Below are 23,378 nucleotides of genomic sequence, written 5' to 3'. Positions count from 1 at the left end.
TTGTTGAAACTTGCTTCAGGTAAAGCCTTAGTGAATATATCTGCCAGTTGATCAGTTGTCCTTACGAAGTGAATTTCCACGTTGCCATCTTCCACGTGATCTTTTATGAAGTGATATCTCAGAGCTATGTGTTTAGTCTTCTAGTGTTGCACTGGATTGTGACAAATCCTAATTGCACTTTCAGAGTTGCAATATAGTGGGATTTTCTTCATGTTCAACCCGTAATCTCTAAGCTGACTTTGTATCCATACAACTTGAGATGTGTATGATGCAGCAACGATGTATTCAACTTCTGTAATGATGAGAGAAACATAGGTTTGTTTCTTTGATTGCCAACTAACCAATTTACCATCGATAAATTGACATCCTCCAGTTGTGCTCTTATGATCCAATCCACAACCACCTAAGTTAGCATCTGAGAACGCTTGGACAAAGAATCCTGAGTTGGCTGGATACCACAGACCAAGAGAAGATGTTCGCTTCAAATAGCGAAAGATGTTTTTCACAGCTTGCATATGAGGTTTGCGTGGGTTAGCTTGGAATCTGGCACAATAGCAGACTGAGAACATGATGTCAGGCCTGCTGGCTGTGAGATACATTAGTGACCCAATCATTTGACGATAGAGCGTCATGTCTGCGGATGGCTTCTCCAACGAAGGTGTAAGCTTTTTCCCAAAAGCCATTAGAATTTTAACTCTGGAGTCTCCCTGATGGGTTTTGAGCATTCTAACACTCCTAAGTGTACATGCAACCCTAAATACCTTGGATCTATGTTTTCTCTATTATACATGCAAATAAGAACTTCCAAGGTATTATCCTAATCTACCATACAAAACAATGAATGTAACAAGATAGAATACATACCTTTTTGATGTAGAAAGTCTTCATGAAGCTTGAGTGCCTAGCCCCAATAGTGTGGAAGCCTCAAATGGAATCACAATCACCAAAACACTTAGAATAGCTTGAGAGAATTCTACAACTCATGAAATCGGCTAGCCCTTTCACTTCACAAACTAGTGGCCGATTTTGGTCAAGAAGAAGATGCTTATATAGTTAGGGTTACACCATGTAAACCCTAATTGACATGGCCTTTCATTTCTATGATCCATGGGTACAAATACACCATGGAGCATCCATGGACCATCCTATGGGTTTTAGCCCAACTTGATTATCCATGGAGCATTAGCCCACTATACAAGTATGGATGATTTACACAATCAACCCATATATTTAATTAGTCTTCTTTTGATCAATACTAATTAAATAATCTTATTATTCTTATTATTAATATACTAGAACTTATAATATATTAATAACCATAAGTGTCTTATTTCTCTCATTATAGTCTATCCAAGTGCATGATGGTATGCAACCCAAATGGACCATGCCGGGTTGGGTCAAGTCTTACCAATTATAGTTATGGACTTAGACATTAATCCAACAGTCTCCCACTTGGATAAGTCTAAAACTATTATTGCGTATGACTTCAGGAACCAACTGGCAATCGTAGCTCTCAAAAGCTTCTGTCGAACTCTGACCTTGTAGATGAACTCTGACCTTTGTCAATGACTTGTCCTATAGATAAGGGATCATATATTCCTCCATTCTAGATATCATATGGACTGAGACATGGATTATAATCATTCTCTCTGTCCATTTGTTGTTTCCCAATTTTCGATTTATGACGACTGACTAATTGAACAAATCAAATCAGTCCTCGCTCGGCCGAGCACTTCCATTTGTCATCATCAAATCATCGAGGGGCCCACAGATATCGCTTTTATCCCGAAGGTAAAAGGAACGGATAAACTTCGACTCATATGGCTTGTTCTACTACTTGTTGAATCATACACAAAGGCGCGTTTTATAGCACCGAGTTACCAAATGCGTTTTCGTACAATCAATGTACTATCAACTCATAGTAACAACTCATATCTCTAGGTTTGAAGAATATAAGATATTATCGTCTCATGATCACTCGTGATAAAATCCATGAAGTGATTCCAATGAGCGCGGGTTGAATCCAATACTCAGAACTTATGAGCACTCATGAGTGTTGTAGCCCTTTGTCCAACACCTTAGACCTCTACAAGCCAACCCATGACAGTCTTAATTCATATCTACTTCCAACATATGACCGACTGTGGATGGTTTGAATAACTTAGTCATTCCGGAAGAATAACCTAGTTTATTCGGGAAGTCAAAACATGCAAAGTGAAACACAATAATAATTGAATCCAATATGGTATCAACTCTTTGAACATAAATAAAACACCTTTTATTTATCACCATATGATTACACATTATTCATTGTATACTGTTTCAGCTATCAACTTTATTCTTGAATTTAAAACAATAGTTGTCCCATGCTCCAAGCATGTACACTACGTTTTCTGAAACACTAGTCATGCCACACACCAAGTATGCATACTATGTTTGTCTATGATCTTTACTTTGTGAACTAGATCAATTGAACATAACTTCAATGATTCTCCTTTCACACTCCCAAATCCTTACTGCAAATGCAAGAATTCCAAATTCATGCCATTTACTGAAATCTGTTAGATTCTAAACTTATATGCATTGATCTTCTTGTAATGATTATGTACAAAATCAGAAAGACTTGACAACAATCATTACAGAGCATTCCAAAGGAGATCAGCTCCTTGGAAACGTCCTTCTTGCATTATGTTTCCTTAATCTTACACAGATTGAAAATTCTAACTTTGAAACATTTCCAGATTCCATTTTGACTATCACTTCTGAACAAGAGTTGCCTCCTTACAGATTATGTCAATATGGTCCTTCCAGAATTATGGATTGAACTCAATCTTAATTTCTAGCCACCTGGCAGCTCAAGGGCCTACCATTGCTTCCAAGTTGTTGTGCAACAAATTGAGAACTCTAAGAACTCATATGCAAAACCAACTTTAACTGGAATGGGCATAGAATATGTCAACACGATAGGTTATAAACCTTAAGTCGTGTGCTGGTAAGGAACTTCAGGTTTTATTCTTGATTAGTTCTTGAGACTTTCAAGACCTTTAAGACTCCCACTGTCCTCTTGACCTATAAGACTCCCTTGTGAAATATCCAAGAGATAGTGTGGATTCTAATCAAGACAAACACTTCACACAATTGGCCTAAGTTGATCTTTGTTTTATCCAAAACATCACAACTTACCAATTTCAAATGTACAAGAGTAGAAAACTTTTACTCTTACATTTGACAAGTGTTTTAAACCTTCTTTAAGACATGTCACTCATGTTACAATCTTGGAGTATGACTCTAAGACTTGTATTGGAACGAAGTATGACTCATCTTCTTGATTTAACCATTTCAACAATTCAAGTTCCTCTTCTTAGTCATAAGAATGCACTAAGATTTTCCTTAGAGAACTAATTTTGATATGGTTTCTTAATCATTAAGATGATCACAAAAACTGATACTAAAGTACTCTCCCATCTTTTCAGATTTGAGAAACTTTTATCCTTCTGCCTAATTTGATTCTTCTTATTCGCTCTGCCATACATTGGAACCTTTTCCAATGTCTCAGAGTTACACTTAAGCTTGTAAGTATAATCATATTTACTGAGCTTTTGTAAACTATGACGAATAGTCTTATCAAACTTTTGTGGTGGACTTAATCAGTGCACAAGAATGTGTACTCGATCCCTTAGTCCTTTACTTGACTCACACATCCATGTGAACAAGTAATTAGTCTTAATTTTTCCAATACTTGAAAGTTCTCATTCATCATGCTATACAACTTGCATGATTCCAAGTTCCGGTCCAATTGAAACTTGGGTGATGAGAATCTTTCCTTATTTGGTAAATCTAGACATTACCACAAATGAAAGAATCAATTTCATATTTCCACTCTTGCTCTTAATGGAATCATATAAGCAACAATTTTTCATCAAATGCCATTGTAAGGATATTTTAAAATAAATAAAATCAAAAATTTTCCTTTATTTTAAAACTTTGCGGAAAAAACTTGTCCTTACAATTCATATGAAAACTTGTTGTTATCTATTCCTAAGCAATATTTCATAACTCCTGCGAAGTAGGTCAAGAATCCGATCTTCAAACTATGCGATAGAAATCCATCTATGCGATCAGATTCAGCATATTCCTTCTTTAAGTTTCTTCACTTTTCTTTGATTCTTAAAACATCACCATGCGACCCAGTCACATCGTGTATCAAGAATCTCAGAATAGAAACTTAACAGAGTTAGATAGTGGAATTTACCTGAAGTAGAGTCAAACTTATTGACTTTAACATCCTTAGGTAAATTTGGCAGCTTCGCAACCAATGCCCCTTCCTTTGGCAATATAAACATATGGACCCTTTGATAATGGTACACGAAACTATCACAGACTTAGCTTTTCTCTTTACCATTTGGTCAACCGAGTTGACTATGGCCGATCCCTATCCACTGGGAAGAGAGAGCTTTACTAGATATCCAATGTCATCTTTGTCAATGTCCATAAAGTTTTATGAAGTTGATCTTAGCAAATAGATAAGATCATTAAGGGTCTTGTCATAGTCTGTTTCATAGGTGTTCCAAAAGAACTCACTATGTGACTCACAAAGTAGTTGAACCACCAACTTTCTCAAGACTTTGACACCCAACTCTCCCGGCTTGTCAATATGTGACTACATCTCCAAGACGTGATCACACCTAGACCTTGCCTTGCCAATAGGGCTTGAGTGACCTTAAACTTTTTTGAGAACATGTGGGTTAGGGAGAATAGTTGGAGGAGGAGAAAGAAGTATGATATCCATGGGACATCATCTTCATTAGGAAACCTTGTTTCAAAAGATTTGGGAAGATCATAGGTGCCTAAACCAGACAACTTTTGGGAGATATTCAAGATAGTTGATTTAAAGTCCTTAATATGACACCCAATATGAAATATTAAGGCTAGGACCCAACAAACTATTTTATAACTTAGAAGAGGTATGCCGTAATCCAAGCTATAAAATATTTGAAGGTAGGTGAATGACGATTCACCAATTTCCACCAAGATAAACAAAATGTATTATTAGGTTTTAATTGGTTTTGAAACTCCTAGATCTTTGAGATTCATTGAACTGTTCAATGGCATGTTTGAATCTCGAGTGTGCCCTTCAGGTTTTGTGATTGGGATGCCGAGGATCACAAAACAAGGTGTGAAGTAACCATGCAAATCACTTGGTACCCTTAATAAATTACCCCTCAATTGATGTGCCGGTTAACCACACACGCTCCATCGATACTATGATAAATATTAAGTCACCCTTTACCTACCTTGTTAAGTCCAAGTTAGTGTGCCGGTTAACCACACATGCTCCACTAACGACTTAGACAAAGTGTAAAGTGTAATTTCATGGGTTAGCACCTTATTCACATTTTTCCTAAGTAACTAAGATTGGGTATTATTAAGAGTTTAGTTACTTAGTATTTATCATTAATACTTTTAATGAAGGGAGAATTATAGTCCTGTCAAACCCGTTCGGCTAACGACCCTCCACCGGTCAAGCAAGCGGTGGGTGAGAGTGGACACCCATTAAGTTGCCATTTTATAGGCAACAACCTTATACCCACCTTATAGACCGGCTTCGTGAATGAGGCGTACTAGCGGTAAGACTGACTTTACTCTTATACATATATATATTATTAACTTATAATATTATAGAGTATAAGTGGTTGAATTTTAACTTTTAAAATTCTAAGGGCTAACTTGGAATTAAAGTATTCATAAGGAAAACTTTTCAAATTCCAAAACTTGAGGGCAAGTTTTGAAACTATTCAAAACTAATTAATTCCATAACTTATGTGTTTAAAGTAGTTTTAATCCAAAAACTCTTCAAGTTCCATAACTTGAGGACAAGTTATGGAAGACTTTAAACTAATAAAAGAACTAACTTTTCTTTATTTTATAACTTATGGATTTAATTATGGTTACACTTTATTTATTTATTTATTAATGAAGTGACTCTTGAACCTCCATAACTTAAGGACAAGACTCTTCATCTTTTGTAACCATTGCCAACTTTTATGAGTTTTATGAGTCTTTAATGTGACTCTTCATGTAACTTGAGGACAAGTTACACAAACACATTTTATACTCAACTCTTAGATTAAAATGGATTGAAAACAACTATTTCAATTAACTTTTCTATTAATCTAAGCAACTCATAAGTACAAGATAATCAAATCAAACTTTTTCATGTAATTAGTCTAAACCTTAAACTAATACAAAACATGAATCTATTGACAATTATCTTTGAAAATGGATTAGCATGAACATTACCACACCAAAAACAAGTTTATAAGTTCAAAAACAACTTAGGGTAATGTTCCTAGTCCAATTCCAGCCAAAAAAGTCGAGTTTATGATGTCTGGGGGTCCAACTCGTCGAGTGCATGAACCAACTCGGCGAGTTGGATCGAGTTCATCACTTTTTAGGCATGGACTCGCCGAGTCTCCTGATGGACTCGCCGAGTCTGATGACCAGACAGCAAGAAATTCGATTTTTTAAGCAGTTCTACAAGTATAACAAGAAAACAAGCCTAGGCTCTGATACCACTGATGGGTTTTGAGCATTCTAACACTCCTAAGTGTACATGCAACCCTAAATACCTTGGATCTATGTTTTCTCTATGATACATGCAAATAAGAACTTCCAAGGTATTATCCTAATCTAGCATACAAAACAATGAATGTAACAAGATAGAATACATACCTTTTTGATGTAGAAAGTCTTCATGAAGCTTGAGTGCCTAGCACCAATAGTGTGGAAGCCTCAAATGGAATCACAATCACCAAAACACTTAGAATAGCTTGAGAGAATTCTACAACTCATGAAATCGGCTAGCCCTTTCACTTCACACACTAGTGGCTGATTTTGGTCAAGGAATAAGATGCTTATATAGTTAGGGTTACACCATGTAAACCCTAATTGAGATGGCCTTTCATTTCCATGATCCATGGGTACAAATACACCATGGAGCATCCATGGACCATCCTATGGGTTTTAGCCCAACTTGATTATCCATGGAGCATTAGCCCACTATACAAGTATGGATGATTTACACAATCAACCCATATATTTAATTAGTCTTCTTTTGATCACTTAATTAATCCTAGATTAATTCTTGATCAATACTAATTAAATAATCTTATTATTCTTATTATTAATATACTAGAACTTATAATATATTAATAACCATAAGTGTCTTATTTCTCTCATTATAGTCTATCCAAGTGCATGATGGTATGCAACCCAAATGGACCATGCCGGGTCGGGTCAAGTCTTACCAATTATAGTTATGGACTTAGACATTAATCCAACACTCCCATCATGCCAAACTTAGCAAGAAATGTGGTTACCCTCTCTCTTCCGAAAGAAGGTTGGGTCAACCGAAGCTTGTCTAAATTTTGACATCTTTAAGAATCTAGTGAATGTTTCATACCATGCTCTGGGAGCCTGCTTCAAGCCATATACCGATTTGTCTAGGATGTAACAGTGATCTGGTTGCTTTGCGTTCACGAAACCTGGCGGTTTCTCAACGTACACCGTTTCTTCATGTGCTCCGTTGAGAATGGCACATTTGACGTCCATCTGATAGACTTCAAAGTTTTTGTGGGCAGCATAGGCAAGAAATATTCGAAATGACTCTAATCTTGCAACTGGAGCGAAGGTCTCTTCATAGTCAATACCTTCCTCTTGGCAGTAGCCTTTCACAACCAACCGAGCTTTGTTACGAATCACATTCCCCTCCTTATCCATCTTATTTCTGAAAACCCACTTGAGACCGACAACCGAAGCATCTTTTGGAGTTGGAAAAAGACGCCACCCTTTGTATCTTTCAAACTCATTTAACTCGTCTTGCATCGCTTGGACCCAGTCAGAATGGTTAAGAGCTGAATTAACAGTCTTTGGCTCAACTTTGGAAACAAAAGAATTGAACATGCCAAATTCTACTTGAGAGAATAGTGAAGTTTGTTTCGCTTTGATCTGAGATCGAGTTAAAATATTTTCTGAAGATTCCCTAATAATTTGACTTTGAGGATGGTCTTTGGTCCATTTAATAAGAGGTGGGTAGTTTAGATCACAAGAGGGATCCAGTTCGGCATTGATTTCTTCTTCCAACTCTGATAGTATGTCATCATCATTGACATTTGTGTTCTCCCCCTCGAATGATGACACATGTTCAACATCTAGATCATAATGTTCCCCTTTGTTTGGACTTTCAGTAGAGCTTGACGATTGTGACGTTGAACTCTCCCCCTGGAATGAAGAACCGTGATCTTGTTGTTAAGACGGACCCTCCCCCTGGATAGGACGGTCACCAGAAGGTTCGCTTAAGACTGGTGTTTCGGTTGCTTTTGGTTGATCGTCAACCATCTTTCGTGCAACATCGTCAATGACTTGCTTTAGACTGTCAACTTTGTTATCTTTCTCCTTGGATTCAGAATCGATAGCCTTTTCAGGTTCATCAAAAAGCAGCATATATTGCTCAAAAAGATTTGAGATAGGAGCAGTAACTTGACTAGTCTTTGGAAAGATTTCCTGCAGTTCATCATCAGTGGTCTTTATTTTCTTGACATAGCTATCATCAAAAGAGACATAGTATGTTTCTTCAATCTTCTTAGAGTGCTTGTTTAGAACTCTATAGCCTTTCGAGTGCAAAGAATAGCCCAAAAATATTCCTTCATCAACCTTGGCATCAAACTTGTTTCGATTCTCTTTGGAGTTGAAGATGAAGCATCTTGAACCAAACACATGAAAGAATTTCACATTTGGCTTGCGATTGTTCAAAATTTCGTAAGGAGTAATGGATAATCGCTTATTTAGATATGACCTATTCTGAGTGTAACAAGCAACAGCAATTGCATCAGCCCAGAAATACAAAGGCAATGAAGCGAAGCTAAGAATAGTACGAGCTGCCTCGCACAGAGATCTATTTCGCCTTTCAACGATTCCATTCTGCTGTGGAGTATATTGTAACACCGTCAAAAATTAAACAATTTTTCGCATTTTAAAAATCATATAATTTCATTCACATCCACGTTTTAAAACATTATATCATCATTATCTTAATACAAAACCCCAAGATCAAATATATAAGCTCCAGTGTGCGTGCGCACGAGTCATGCCGACGCCTTCCCGCGATCATCGCTGGTACCTGAAACACCACACATAACACTGTAAGCATATTTGCTTAGTGAGTTCCCCAAAATACCACATAAACACATATCAGCCACTCGAGGCTATAACTCTATTGACCCTCTGATCGAATACCTCTGTGGGACCCTCTGGGTACCATAACTCAGTGGACCCACTGGTCCTAACTCTGTAAACTCTGAATCATGCATATCTCATATCACAATAAATCACAACACATAATATGTGACAACCCGATATTTCAACTCTATGTAATGACCTAAAAAGTCAACTATTGTAACCACTTTTGATATAATGAAATTAACTTCGAAAAAAATGTCCAAAAACCTCAAATTAATTACCTACTATGTTAGATGACATTAAAACATGATCGTACCTAAAAAGAATGCCCAAATCTGACTTCGCATAAAGAAGTTATGATTTTTCAAAGTTCGGCTTAGCGACAGACAACTAAAAACTTGAAATGGAGATCGAGCGACTTTTGGCTGGGATGACCTAAATGAGAATCGAAGGTCTCAACAATGGTTTTGCAACAGTAAAAAGTCTGTCAAAAACAGATGTCAGATAATGAAGTTATGAATTTCTAACGAAATTTTCTTACCGCGACCTTTTAAAAATAAATAATAAAAATAATTTCAAATTTTGCCGACGGAATCTAAACGAAAGTCGTAGAGCGTAGTCTCACCTACGCGTGGATATAAAGAACGTCGAAAACGGAGTTCGTATGAAGAAGATAAGAATTTTTGAAGTTTATTAAATAAATAAAATATAAATTTTATTATTTAATCTCGGCATTATCCGAAGGAGGAGTCACCAGGTTGATCTGAGTTACGCCCAGCGTACGCTCGTACGCCCAACGTACTCGAGGACTAGGCTTCAGATCGTCCACGTCGACCCTATGTGAGGCTATGCCCCATCCCATTCGAAGCTCCGAGGCAGTCGAGGAGGCGGTTACGCATGACGCACGCGTACGCCCAGCGTACCAAGGCGGTTCCCATCCACTATAAAAGGGATGCGAGGGTTCCGAAGAAATGGCTCATTTTCTCTCAACTTTCTTGCGTTTTTGCCTCGTTTTCCGTGCACGTGCTATCCCGAAGCCCCAGTTTCCTTGCTCAAGTCCCGAAGGTTGTTTGTGCTCCCGAGAATCCCGAGAAAATCTGCTTTCTCGAGTTGAAATTCTGCTCGGTTTTCATCTCGCCTTCTTCAATCTTTCAAGTGAGTTCATACCCCTATAATCAACACTTTTAAATGTTTTATAAATGCTTTTAAGGGGGGGGGGGGGGGGATACAAGTAAAAAACACGATTATTATAATGTGTTATATAAAGTTTCATTATACATTTTTTTATCAATGGAATCATATGTGATTTATAACTATTATAGGGAAATTTTCGTATGCAAAATATATCACGATAATATCTTGCCTTTTGAAATGAAAAATGTTGTTAAAAATATATAAATCAAATACTCTGCTTATACTGTATGTATATGTGTCCATTTTTGGCACTACAAAAGTTATACTTTTCATAACAAGTGAGCATTTCACTAAGGTTTACTATACAAACAAGACACACTTTTAGAAAACTATAATAGGTATAGTTTTACGAGAACATCACGAACTTTTACATACTAGAAACACTATTTCAAAGTGATACATTCATATACAAGAACAAACGAACATTTTCATACGTAAATCTGTTTTATACTAAGTTTTGTGAGACATTAAACTTCACGTACGTCCGAGTACACATTTCAAGTCCTGTATTATATACCAGAATCCCTTGGAGGGGGAGCATGGTGCTTGTGTATAGATCTATACGAGATTGACAACCCCGCACCCCGACTGTTAGCTACAGTACACCATTTGGGGTGACAAATGTCAGAACATTACAACGCCTGAAGAACGTTGTGTATAGGCATTTCTAGTCAATAGCATGGTTATAAAACTCACATGGAGTATTAAAAACGCATTGATTTACGGGGTTTTTCAGATGTCTTGGCGACTTTACACGTACATAAAGTAACTACTTTAGGCATGAAAAACATTATTGTGTTACAGTTTTGGAACTTCTAAACTGCCACCCACATACGGAAAAACATAAATTTTCTAGAAACAAACATTGGTCTTGATAGAAGGCTACATTTATACTAGTAGAAAATATGGGATTTTCTAGGAAGCAACAAACAAAAAGAAAACATATCATTTTAGTTCATACAAACATTGTCATTTAATACTTATGAAACTCACCAGCTTAAATGCTGATCTACTCTTTCAAAACTACTTGTATGTCCCAGGGATTCAGTAATTACAGGTAACAAACAACATTTGAAGAAGGGACGCTGCGACGCTAGTTTAAAATTCATATTTTGGCATCATATTGTAATTGGTTTTGAACATGTATCTTTTAACAATGTAAACTTTCAATTATATATATGATGGTTATATTACTTTCTTTACTATGTATTCAATTTTTATGTTACCACATGAAGTCATCCGCCCCCGAACGTTTCCACCGTTCCGATTTGGGGGTGTGACAGATTGGTATCAGAGAATTGTTTATAGTGAACTAAGTATATCGAACCACATAAGATATACAAACTATAAATGCTTAAGGGACTAATACCCTCTGACAAAACATTTTTTTTTGTTTTTACGCCTAAGCCGCGTTTCGTTTAACTTAAACTGTTAGATCATTTAAGTACAAATACTTGCATACAACAACTTATTTTCATGATTATAGCTATACAAGAAGTATTTAGACAAGTTGGACACTACGATTAAGACTCGATATATGTAATCAGATTTGGGCCAAATATAGCATGATCAACTATATTTATCCGAAATCGGACCAATGTATATCGAGGAATGCTCGTAGTGAGAAACAAGTCAAAACTTACCAAAACATCACAAGAATCAAACACACGAATTTAAATACTATAGGAGTATTTGTTACATAAAATAGCTTAACTTACATGTTTAGTCTTACATGTTCCAAATCTTATTTAAAATTCTTATAACCCTATTCTCGTACAGTTAAAAGGCTAGATTTCACCACCCCGGCGACCCCTACTATCCCAACCAAGGCAACGGGGGATGGATCGAAGAGGATCCCGAGGAGGACGAAGAACCCATAGAATTGGATGAAGAGGAGGACTCTGGTACCGACTCAGAGCCGGAAGTAATCAACCCACCACTCGCAAAACCTCCCGTCTTCGTGAGAAACTTTCAAGGACCGAATCCCGTTTGGGGAAGTCACATCCACCATTGGAGCCAAAAACAAAGTATACGCCTCCCTATGGCATTTGTCGAGACTTCTACGATGTCCGTGGCGGAGGTTTAGCTGATCGAGCACTCCCAGTCATGGTGGGCGAGCTAGCCAACCAGTCTTATCAATCAGTAGTTCAAGCTAACTGGATTCGGGAAGTCAATGTGGAAGTACAGGTTCACACTTCCGACATCCTTAGGCTGGACAGAGCTCAGGACAATGCCCAACTCCAAAACGAAACATTCCAAGCGCAAATGATTGCAGCCCTCTTCGAATTGAGGGAACAACAAGCCGCTTTCAATAGGCGTCTTATGGAATCAAAGCAATCGGTGACCCTTATAGGGGTCAAATTTTCGTGATCGTTGTATCAACTATTATATTAATATAAGTCACGCTATTATTACTACGTGGAGTATTATGTTCAATCCTTAAAATGTTATGGAGAAACCATATGCTTGTTTCATATATTCGGTTTTACGAATAACTTTCATTCTTCTATCTTTGAGACTCATACTATCATATGTTGTTGAACTATAGCGATTTAGTTCATGAGACACATTCATTTTCTATGCTATGGAATTCTTATATTTATCTTTTCAACCTATAGTTGAAGGATGACTCCGTGTAGAAACCCGAGACGAAACAACGGTGGGGAAGCACCTATACCACCACTGCCTCCACCGCCACAATTTGATGCTGCCATGTTCCAAGCAGCAGTCACAGCAGCTGTGGCGGCTGCCATGTCACAAATCAATACCCTTGTTACTACTGGTTTAGGAATTGGCACACTTCCTTCCAACCATGGAGAGAGTCATGGGCAATCCCGAGAGTGCACCTATAAAGACTTTATGAATGCCAAACCCCGGATGTTTAATGGAACTGGTGGTGTGATGGTTTTGAAGCAGTGGATCGAAAGGACAGAAGCAGTCTTTGAAATCTGCTCCTGTCCCGAGCATAGCAAAGTCAAGTTTGTCACTTTCACACTTATTGAAAGAGCTTTAACTTGGTGGAATGGCCACGTTAAGTCACTTACTCTGATAGTGGCGAATACAATAAGCTGGGAGAGCTTAAAAATCATGCTGATGAGAGAGTACTTTCCACGAGGAGAGATTCAAAAACTCGAGCACCAACTCTGGACTCCTGGAATGATTGGTACCGACATAGCAACTTATACCAACAGATTCTGCGATCTGGCAATCCTTTGCCCAGATATGATTGCTCCTGAGAGCAAGAAAATAGAGAGATACATTTGCGGACAGTCGCCCCAAATTCAGTCAAGCGTGTTAGCTTCAAAACCTGACAATTTTGAAAGTGCCAAAGAGCTGGCACAATCTCTTATTGATCACGGAAGTCATCAGAACTCGACAATTTCTGCACCAGAACCACAAAAGGGAAACAACAACAACAATAACAAGAAGAGAGGATGGAATAAGGGGAAGGGTGGTTCTTCCCAAGAATCCTCGAAGAAACAACAATTAGTTATAGTGAATGTTGCTACTGTACCTACTACCGTTCCTACAAATCTCTAGCCAACAAAGCCTTATGTGGGTAACCTTCCAAAGTGCACCAAATGCACTTACCACCACCATGGACATTGTCGGGAAATGCAGTGCTCCAACTAAAACAGCAAGGGACACATTGTCCGTCTCTGCAAAGCCCCCGTAAAGCCGATCACTCAAGTTCCCAATGCTGGTGTAGGCCAAGCTTGCTACGGTTGTGGCAAGGTGGGCCACTACAAAAGGAACTGCCCGAAGGCAGCGAATACCGGCGGGGTGGGGCGAGTTTTGGCTATAGGCCACAAGAAGCTGTAGACGATCCTATAGTAGTTGGTGGTACGTTTCTTCTCGATAATACAAATGCATGCATACTATTCGATAGTGGAGCAGAGAGAAGCTTCGTGAGTCAAAACTTTATTCACTTACTTAAACATAAACCTAACATGTTAGAAAAATCATTCACTATAGAAATGGCAAACGGAAAAACGGAAATCACTAACTGCATATACATGGGTTGTACATTAACTTTAGACGGTCATTCTTTCCCAATCAACCTCATGCCGGTCCAAATTAAAAGTTTCGACGCCATAGTTGGCATGGATTGGTTAAGTCTTCTTCGCGCCGACATCATGTGCTTTGAGAAAGCAGTTCGCCTTAATATCCCTAATGACGAAACATTAGTGATTTACGGCGACAAATCAAGTACAAACCTTCGCATCATTTCGTGCATCCAAGCTCGAAGGTGCTTGCGGAAGGATTATCATGCATTTCTTTCACACATCGTCGATACGAGTCAGGAAGTAAAGGACATTAAGAGCATTCCGAAGTACGCGACTTTCCCGATATATTTCCCGAAGAACTACCGGTATTACCACCGCAACGTCAAGTTGAGTTTAGAATCGACTTAGTTCCAGGGGGTACCCCAGTAGCAAAATCGCCTTATCATCTGGCACCAGCAGAGATGCAAGAACTTTCCAGTCAGCTTAACAAACTCCAACAAAAAGGATTCATTAGACCAAGCTTCTTAGCGTGGGGAGCACCGGTCTTGTTTGTAAAGAAGAAAGACGGATTGTTCCGTATGTGCATTGACTATAGAGAACTGAATAAGCTTACCGTCAAAAATCGCTACCCTCTGCCCCACATGGACGACCTATTTGATCAGCTTCAAGGAGCAACCTACTTCTCGAAGATAGATCTACGATCCGGATATCACGAATTACGAGTACTAGAGGAGGATATTCCCAAGACAACCTTCCGAACTCGTTATGGACACTACGAGTTTGTAGTGATGCCGTTCGGATTAACCAACGCACCAACGATATTCATGGACCTAATGAATAGGGTGTGCCGTCCTTACTTGGATCAGTACTTCATCATCGTCTTCATCGATGATATACTTATCTACTCCCGAAGTAAGGAAGAGCATAGTCAGCATCTACGAAAAGTCTTAGAAACATTACGATCGGAGAAGCTCTATGTGAAGTTCTCTAAATGCGAATTTTGGATTCGAAGAGTCGAATTTTTGGGCCACGTTGTTAGCGAAAAGGGGATACACGTGGACCCCTCCAAAATTAAGGCCATTGAGAACTGGTCGACACCGAAAACGCCTACAGAGATTCGTTAATTTCTTGGTCTCGCTGGCTACTATTGCAGATTCATAATGAACTTCTCTAGCATCGCGAAACCTCTTAATACTTTGACCCAGAAAAGCGTGGCCTTTGACTGGGAAGCAAAACAAGAGAAGGCGTTCCAAACACTGAAACAGGCCTTGTGCACCGCACCGATACTATCCCTCCCCAAAGGGATAGAAGATTTCGTAGTGTATTGCGATGCATCAAATCAAGGACTTGGTTGTGTTGTTATGCAAAGAGGGAAGGTTATTGCCTATGCCTCCCGTCAGCTTAAGATCCACAAAGTAAACTATACAACACACGATCTTGAGTTAGGAGCAGTGGTATTTGCTCTGAAGATCTGGAGACACTACCTGTACGGAACAAAGAGTACGATCTTCACCGACCACAAGAGCCTTCAACACATTTTCAACCAGAAGGTGCTCAACATGCGACAACGACGATGGGTCAAGCTACTCAATGACTACGAATGTGAAATTAGTTATCATCCTGGCAAGGCTAGTGTAGTAGCTGATGCCCTAAGTCGAAAAGAATACACTGGTCGGAGAGTCAAATCTCTGACTATGACTATCCATTCCCACTTATCCACACAAATTAAGGAGGCTCAACTGGAAGCTTTGCAACCTGAAAATGTGAAGGGTGAATCCCTGAGAGGAATGTAAAAGAATCTAGAAATCAAGGGTGGCGGAGCATATTATCTCATGGACCGTATCTGGACAACGAAACATGGTGGCTTCAGAGACGTGGTTATGACCGAAGCACACAACACAAGATATTCTGTTCACCCAGGTTCATATAAAATGTATTTGGATCTTAAGAAACTATACTGGTGGCCTAACATGAAAGCAGAAATTGCTACCTTCGTAAGTAAATGTCTTACTTGCGCTAAGGTTAAGGTCGAGTATCAGAAACCTATAGGATTACTACAACATCCGAAGATACCAGAATGGAAATAGGAACGGATTACTATGGACTTCATAACCAAGTTGCCCAAGACAACGGGTGGACTCGATACCATATGGGTCATCGTCAACAGATTGACCAAATCCGCGCATTTCCTACCAATCAAGGAGACTGACAAGATGGAAAGACTTACAAGAACTTACATATGGGAAATAGTTCGACTGCATGGTGTTCCGATATCCATTATCTCCGATAGAGATAGTAGATTCACGTCAAGGTTCTGGCAGTCACTACAAAGTTCCCTTGGGACTAGGCTAGACATGAGTACAACCTACCATCCACAAACAGATGGGCAAAGTGAGAGAACGATACAAAACTTAGAAGATATGCTGAGAGCCTGTGTGATTGACTTTGGAAAGGCATGGGATATCCATTTAACCCTTATCGAATTTTCATACAACAATAGTTATCATTCGAGCATAAAGGCTGCTCCATTTGAAGCCCTTTATGGCCGTAAGTGCAGGTCCCCTCTATGCTGGGCTGATGTTGGCGACACACAGTTAGCTAAAGGACGAGTTCCTGAAAGCACTCTCACCGGTCCGGAAATCATTCGGGAAACGATAGAGAAGATCGTTCAGACTCATGAACGATTGAAAGCCTCTAGAGACCGACAGAAAAGCTATGCTGACCAAAGGAGGAAACCTTTGGAATTCCAGGTAGGATACCGTGTTCTATTGAAGGTCTCACCGTGGAAAGGTTTAATACACTTTGGAAAGCGTGGAAAGCTAAATCCAAGATACGTAGGGCCTTTCGAGGTTCTCGCCAAAATCGGCCCTGTAGCTTACAAGCTTAATCTACCACGTAACATTAGTAAAATACATCCAACCTTCCACGTCTCGAACTTGAAAAAGTGTCTGTCCGATGAGACTCTTGTTATTCCACTCGAAGAGATCGAGATCAACGAGAGCCTCAACTTTGTGGAAGAACCGGTAGAAATCATGGACCAAGAGGTCAAACAAACGAAACAAAGTCGCATACCCATCATGAAGGTTCGCTGGAACGCCAAGCGAGGACCTAAATTCACATGGGAACGCGAAGATCAGATGAAAAAAAAGTACCCTCATCCTTTTCTCTGATTCACAAGTATCTTTCTTACTTTAAAATTTCGGGACGAAATTCCCTCTAACGGGGGGATGATGTGACAACCCGATATTTCAACTTTATGTAATGACCTAAAAAGTCAAGTATTGTAACCACTTTTGATATAGTGAAATTAACTTCGAATATAAAATGTCCAAAAACCTCAAATTAATTACCTACTATGTTAGATGACATTAAACCGTGATCGTACGTAAAAAGAACGCCCAAATCTGACTTCGCATAAAGAAGTTATGATTTTTCCAAGTTCGGCTTAGCAACAGACAGCTAAAATCTCAAAACAGAGATTGAGGGAATTTTGGCCGGAATGACCTAAATGAGAATCGAAGGTCTTGACAATGGTTTTGCAACGGTAAAAAGTCTGGCAAAAACAGACGTCAGATAATGAAGTTATGAATTTCTAACGAAATTTTCTTACTGTGACCTTTTAAAAATAAATAATAAAAATAATTTCAAAATTTGCCAACGGAATCTAAACGAAAGTTGTAGAGCGTAGTCTCACCTACGCGTGGATATAAAGAACGTCGAAAACGGATCGTATGAAGAAGATATGAATTTTTGAAGTTTATTAAATAAATAAAATATAAATTTTATTATTTAATCTCGACATTATCCGAAGGAGGAGTCACCAGGTCGATCCGAGTTACGCCCAACGTACGCTCGTATGCCCAACGTACTCGAGGACTAGGCCTCGGATCGTCCACGTCGCCCCTATGCAAGGCTATGCCCCGTCCCATCCGAAGCTCCGAGGCAGTCGAGGAGGCGGTCACGCATGACGCACGCGTACGCCCAGTGTACCGAGGCTGTTCCCAGCCATTATAAAAGGGATGCGAGGGTTCTGAAGAAATGGCTCATTTTCTCTCAACTTCCGAGATTCCCAAGAATCCAAAGAAAATCAGCTTTCTCGATTCGAAATTCTGCTCGGTTTTCATCTCGCCTTTTTCAATCTTTCAAGTGAGTTCATACCCCTATAATCCACACTTTTAAATGTTTTATAAATGCTTTTATATGCTTTTAAGGGGGGGGGGGGAATACAAGTAAAACACACGATTATTATCGTGTGTTATATAAATTTTCATTATACACTTTTTATCAATGGAATCATATGTGATGTATAACTATTATAGGGAAATTTTGCAATATATATCACGATAACATCTTGCCTTTTGAAATGAAAAATGTTGTTAAATATATATAAATCAAACACTCTGCTTATACTGTATGTATATGTGTCCATTTTTGGGACTACAAAAGTTATACTTTTCATAACAAGTGAGCATTTCACTAAGGTTTACTATACAAACAAGACACACTTTTAGAAAACTATAATAGGTATAGTTTTACGAGAACATCACGAACTTTTTCATACTAGAAACACTATTTCAAAGTGATACATTCATATACAAGAACAAAAGAACATTTTCATACGTAAATCTGTTTTATACTAAGTTTTGTGAGACATTAAACTTCACGTACGTCCGAGTACACATTTCAAGTCCTGTATTATATACCAGAATCCCTTGGAGGGGGAGCATGGTGTTTGTGCATAGATCTATACGAGATTGACAACCCCACGCCCTGACTGTTAGCTACAGTACACCATTTGGGGTGACAAACGTCAGAACATTCCAACGCCTGAAGAATGTTGTGTATAGGCATTTCTAGTCAATAGCATGGTTATAAAACTCACATGGAGTATTAAAAACGCATTGATTTACGGGGTTTTTCAGATGTCTTGGCGACTTTACACGTACATAAATTAACTACTTTAGGCATGAAAAACATTATTGTGTTACAGTTTTGGAACTTCTAAACTGCCACCCACATATGGAAAAACATAAATTTTCTAGATACCAACATTGGTCTTGATAGAAGGCTACACTTATACTAGTAGAAAATATGGGATTTTCTAGGAAACAATAAACAAAAACAAAACATATCATTTTAGTTCATACAAACATTGTCATTTAATACTTATGAAACTCACCAGCTTAAATGCTAATCTACTCTTTCAAAACTACTTGTATGTCCCAGGGATTCAGTAATTATAGGTAACAAACAACTTTTGAAGAAGGGACGCTGCGGCGCCAGTTTAAAATTCATATTTTGGCATCATATTGTAATTGGTTTTGAACATGTTTCTTTTAACAATGTAAACTTTCAATTATATATATGATGGTTATATTGCTTTCTTTAGTATGTATTCAATTGTTACGTTACCACATGAAGTCATCCGTCCCCGAACGTTTCCGTAGTTCTGGTTTGGGGGTGTGACATAATAAAATGCAAATACACTGACATATAACTCTAAAATACTCTGTCACATAACTCTGTTACCAAACTAGATAAAGTATAGTGAAAACACTTACCTCAGATGTCTCGGTGAATCTCTGACTCGGTAGAAATATGATCTAGCCTCTGCCAAATCACATAAAGTAAATATTTTCATAAATATAACTCTCGGGAATAGACTCAACCCTCTCTAGGCACCCTCAGTAGGCAGAAGACCATTTTGCCCCTCTTTTAGCTCAAAGGCCACAATGTTGACCCAACCCTAAAAGTCAAGAAAAGTCAATTGTCAAACTTTGACCCGACTCGTCGAGTGCACTTGGGCGAATCGGCGAGTCTACACGTGTCCACTAACTCTTTAGTCCCGCTTGGCACGACGAGTTCCTCCCTTTGCTCGACGAGTCACACCTGGCATGAATCACGGGGCCACCCTGACTCAACTCGTCAAGTCTCAAGATCAACTCGGCGAGTTCCGCCTTGGACTTCAGCCCCCTAATCCCCCTCTGAATTACTGAGTTATTTCCCCAACTCGGCAAGTATACTCACTAAGTGATTTACTGGAAACCCTAAACTTACTTGCCGAGTCTGATCTTTGGACTCGGCGAGTTCATGCCATGCACAAACTCCATAGACCTCCTGAGGTCAGATCTGTTCCTTTAATCCATAGATCTGACCTTCCCAAGCATGATAATCATGTAAAGTTCAGACCTTGACACTCATATAACATCTAGATGGTCTAACATGGTGATTTAGCCCCAAAACAATATCCTAAGTTCATGGCTCCCAAAATAGCTCATAAAGCTCCAAGGGTTAAGGTCTCTGGACCTCTTTGAGTGCAGATCCAAAGCATAAACTCGAGACGGGACCAATTGCTCCACATATCCATCCTCTAAAGGGGTTAGAAAAACCTAACTCTAAGGATCAACACAAAATCTGAAGTAGGTCCGAACAAATACATCAATATGAAGTCTCCGAACTCTGAAATCACCAGAATCGCACCTCCTTCATCCTCCTCTTGCTTTGGTCACCTCCTTCTTGCTATTACACCAACAAAATGATCAAGAATGGCCTTTCCTTCCTCACAAACGCTCTAGATCTCTTAGGGTTTCTCTCTAGGGTTTGGTAGCCGCAAATGATGGCCCTAAGGGCCTTTAAATCGGTCCCAAACCCAGGAAATTAGGGTTTCATTAAACAGCGTGGACTCGCCGAGTCCACTCATGGACTCGTCGAGTCCAGCTGTGAACCCGGATACGAATCCGCGACCATACTCGGCGAGTCTGAACACCAACTCGCCGATTCCCCTCCCAACCTCCAAAAATAAAGGAATAATTAATATACCTGGGAATCCGGGCATTACATTTCTCCCCCACTAGAATTAGACTTCGCCCTCGAAGTCTCACTCTGCAAACAACTCTGGATGCTGCTCCCGCATCTCATGCTCCGGCTCCTAAGTCAACTCTGACCCTTTCCGATGTTGCCACTGGACCTGCACCAGAGGCACCTCCTTGTTCCTCAAAACCTTGATCTTCCGATCCTTAATCGCCACCGGTCTCTCAATATAGTTCAGGCTCGCATCCACCTGAATATCCTCTAATGGCACCACTGCCGACTCGTCGGCTATACACTTTCTCAGCTGCGACACGTGGAAAGTGTCATGAATCTGACCAAACTCAGCAGGTAACTCCAAATGGTAGGCTACCTTGCCTACTCTCGCGATCAGTATGAAAGGACCAATATATCGGGGCCCCAAATTGCCCCTCTTCCTGAATCGAATCACTCCTTTACAAGGAGAGACCTTCTGGAGCACGAAGTCGCCGACCTGAAAATCGAGCTCGGACCGGCGCCTGTCCGCATAACTCTTCTGACGACTTTGAGCGGTCAACAACCTCTGTCCGACCTGCTGAATCTGCTCTATCGTTTGAAGCACGATCTCGATACTACCCATCACACACTGCCCTACCTCTCCCCAGCAAATGGGGGTCCGACACCTCCTCCCATACAATAGCTCAAAGGGTGGCATACCAATGCTCGAATGATGGCTGTTGTTGTAGGAAAACTCTGCCAAGGGCAAGTACGTGTCCCAACTTCCGCCGAAATCCAACACACATGCTCGGAGCATGTCCTCGAGCGTCTGATTGTCCGCTCACTCTGCCTGTTAGTCTGTGGGTGGTATGCGATACTAAAATGTAGTCTCGTACCCAATTCCTCATGAAACTTCTTCCAGAATCTAGAAGTGAAACGTACATCTCGATCTGAGAAAATCGAGATCGACACTCCATGCCACGATACCACCTCTCTCACGCACATCTCTGCCAACCTCTCCGCGGAAGAGCTCTCACTGATAGCCAGGAAATGAGCGCTCTTCGTCAACATGTCCATAATCACCCAAATTACATCGACACCTCTCGCAGTCCTTGGCAATTTGGTGATGAAGTCCATGGTAATCTGTTCCCATTTCCATGCAGGAATCTCTAGCGGCTGCAGCTTACCATGTGGACGCTGGTGCTCGACCTTAATCTTGCGACAGGTCAAGCATCTCTCTACAAACCATGCAACATCCCTCTTCATACAGGGCCACCAATACTCCCTCTTCAGGTCCAAATACATCTTAGTGGCCCGGGATGGATTGAGAACTTCGATCTATGAGCCTCTTACATCAAAATGGTACGTGTCCCGCCCACAAACGATACCCATATCCGATCGTGGAATGTCATCATCCCCCGACCATCGGTAACGAACTCCGATACCAGCCCGATAAATCGCTCTTTCTTCTGGCTTTCTGGCCTCATGGCCTTAGCCTGGGCCCCATAAGTAGTGTCCAATACCGGAGTCATCACTGTCAATCTTAAACAAACATCTTGCATCGGGGCGCCCTCCGCCCTTCGGCTCAGTGCATCGGCTATAACATTAGATTTGCCCGGGTGGTACAGGATCTCACAATCGTAATCCTTCTCCACATCCAACCATCTCCTCTGATGCATATTCAGGTTGGGCTGATCCATTAGATACTTCATGCCTTTGTGGTCCATGTATATGGTACAGCGAACCCCATACAGATAGTGACGCCTGATCTTGAGGGCGAACACCACCGCCCCCAACTCCAGATCGTGGGTGGGATACCTCGTCTCATGAGGCTTCACCTGCCTTAATGCATATGCTATCACATGACCCATCTGCATAAGCACCGCTCCCATCCCAGATATCGATGCGTTACAATACACTACGAAGTCCTCCATCCTCTCCGGAAGGGCTAACATCGGAGTTTCGCATAATCTCTGGCGAAGTGTCTCGAAGGAGGCCTACTGCTCTGGACCCATTGAAAAAGCAACACCCTTCCGGGTCAACTTGGTGAGTGGCACGACCATCTTGGAGAAATCCCTGATAAATCTCTGATAATAACCAGGCAACCCTAGGAAACACCTGATCTCGGTAGGTGACCTCGGCACCTCCCAACTCATC

The sequence above is a fragment of the Lactuca sativa genome, chromosome 1 (genome assembly GCF_002870075.4).
Source record: "Lactuca sativa cultivar Salinas chromosome 1, Lsat_Salinas_v11, whole genome shotgun sequence".
Lineage (NCBI taxonomy): Eukaryota > Viridiplantae > Streptophyta > Magnoliopsida > Asterales > Asteraceae > Lactuca > Lactuca sativa.
Note: the sequence above shows the minus strand (reverse complement) of the source record.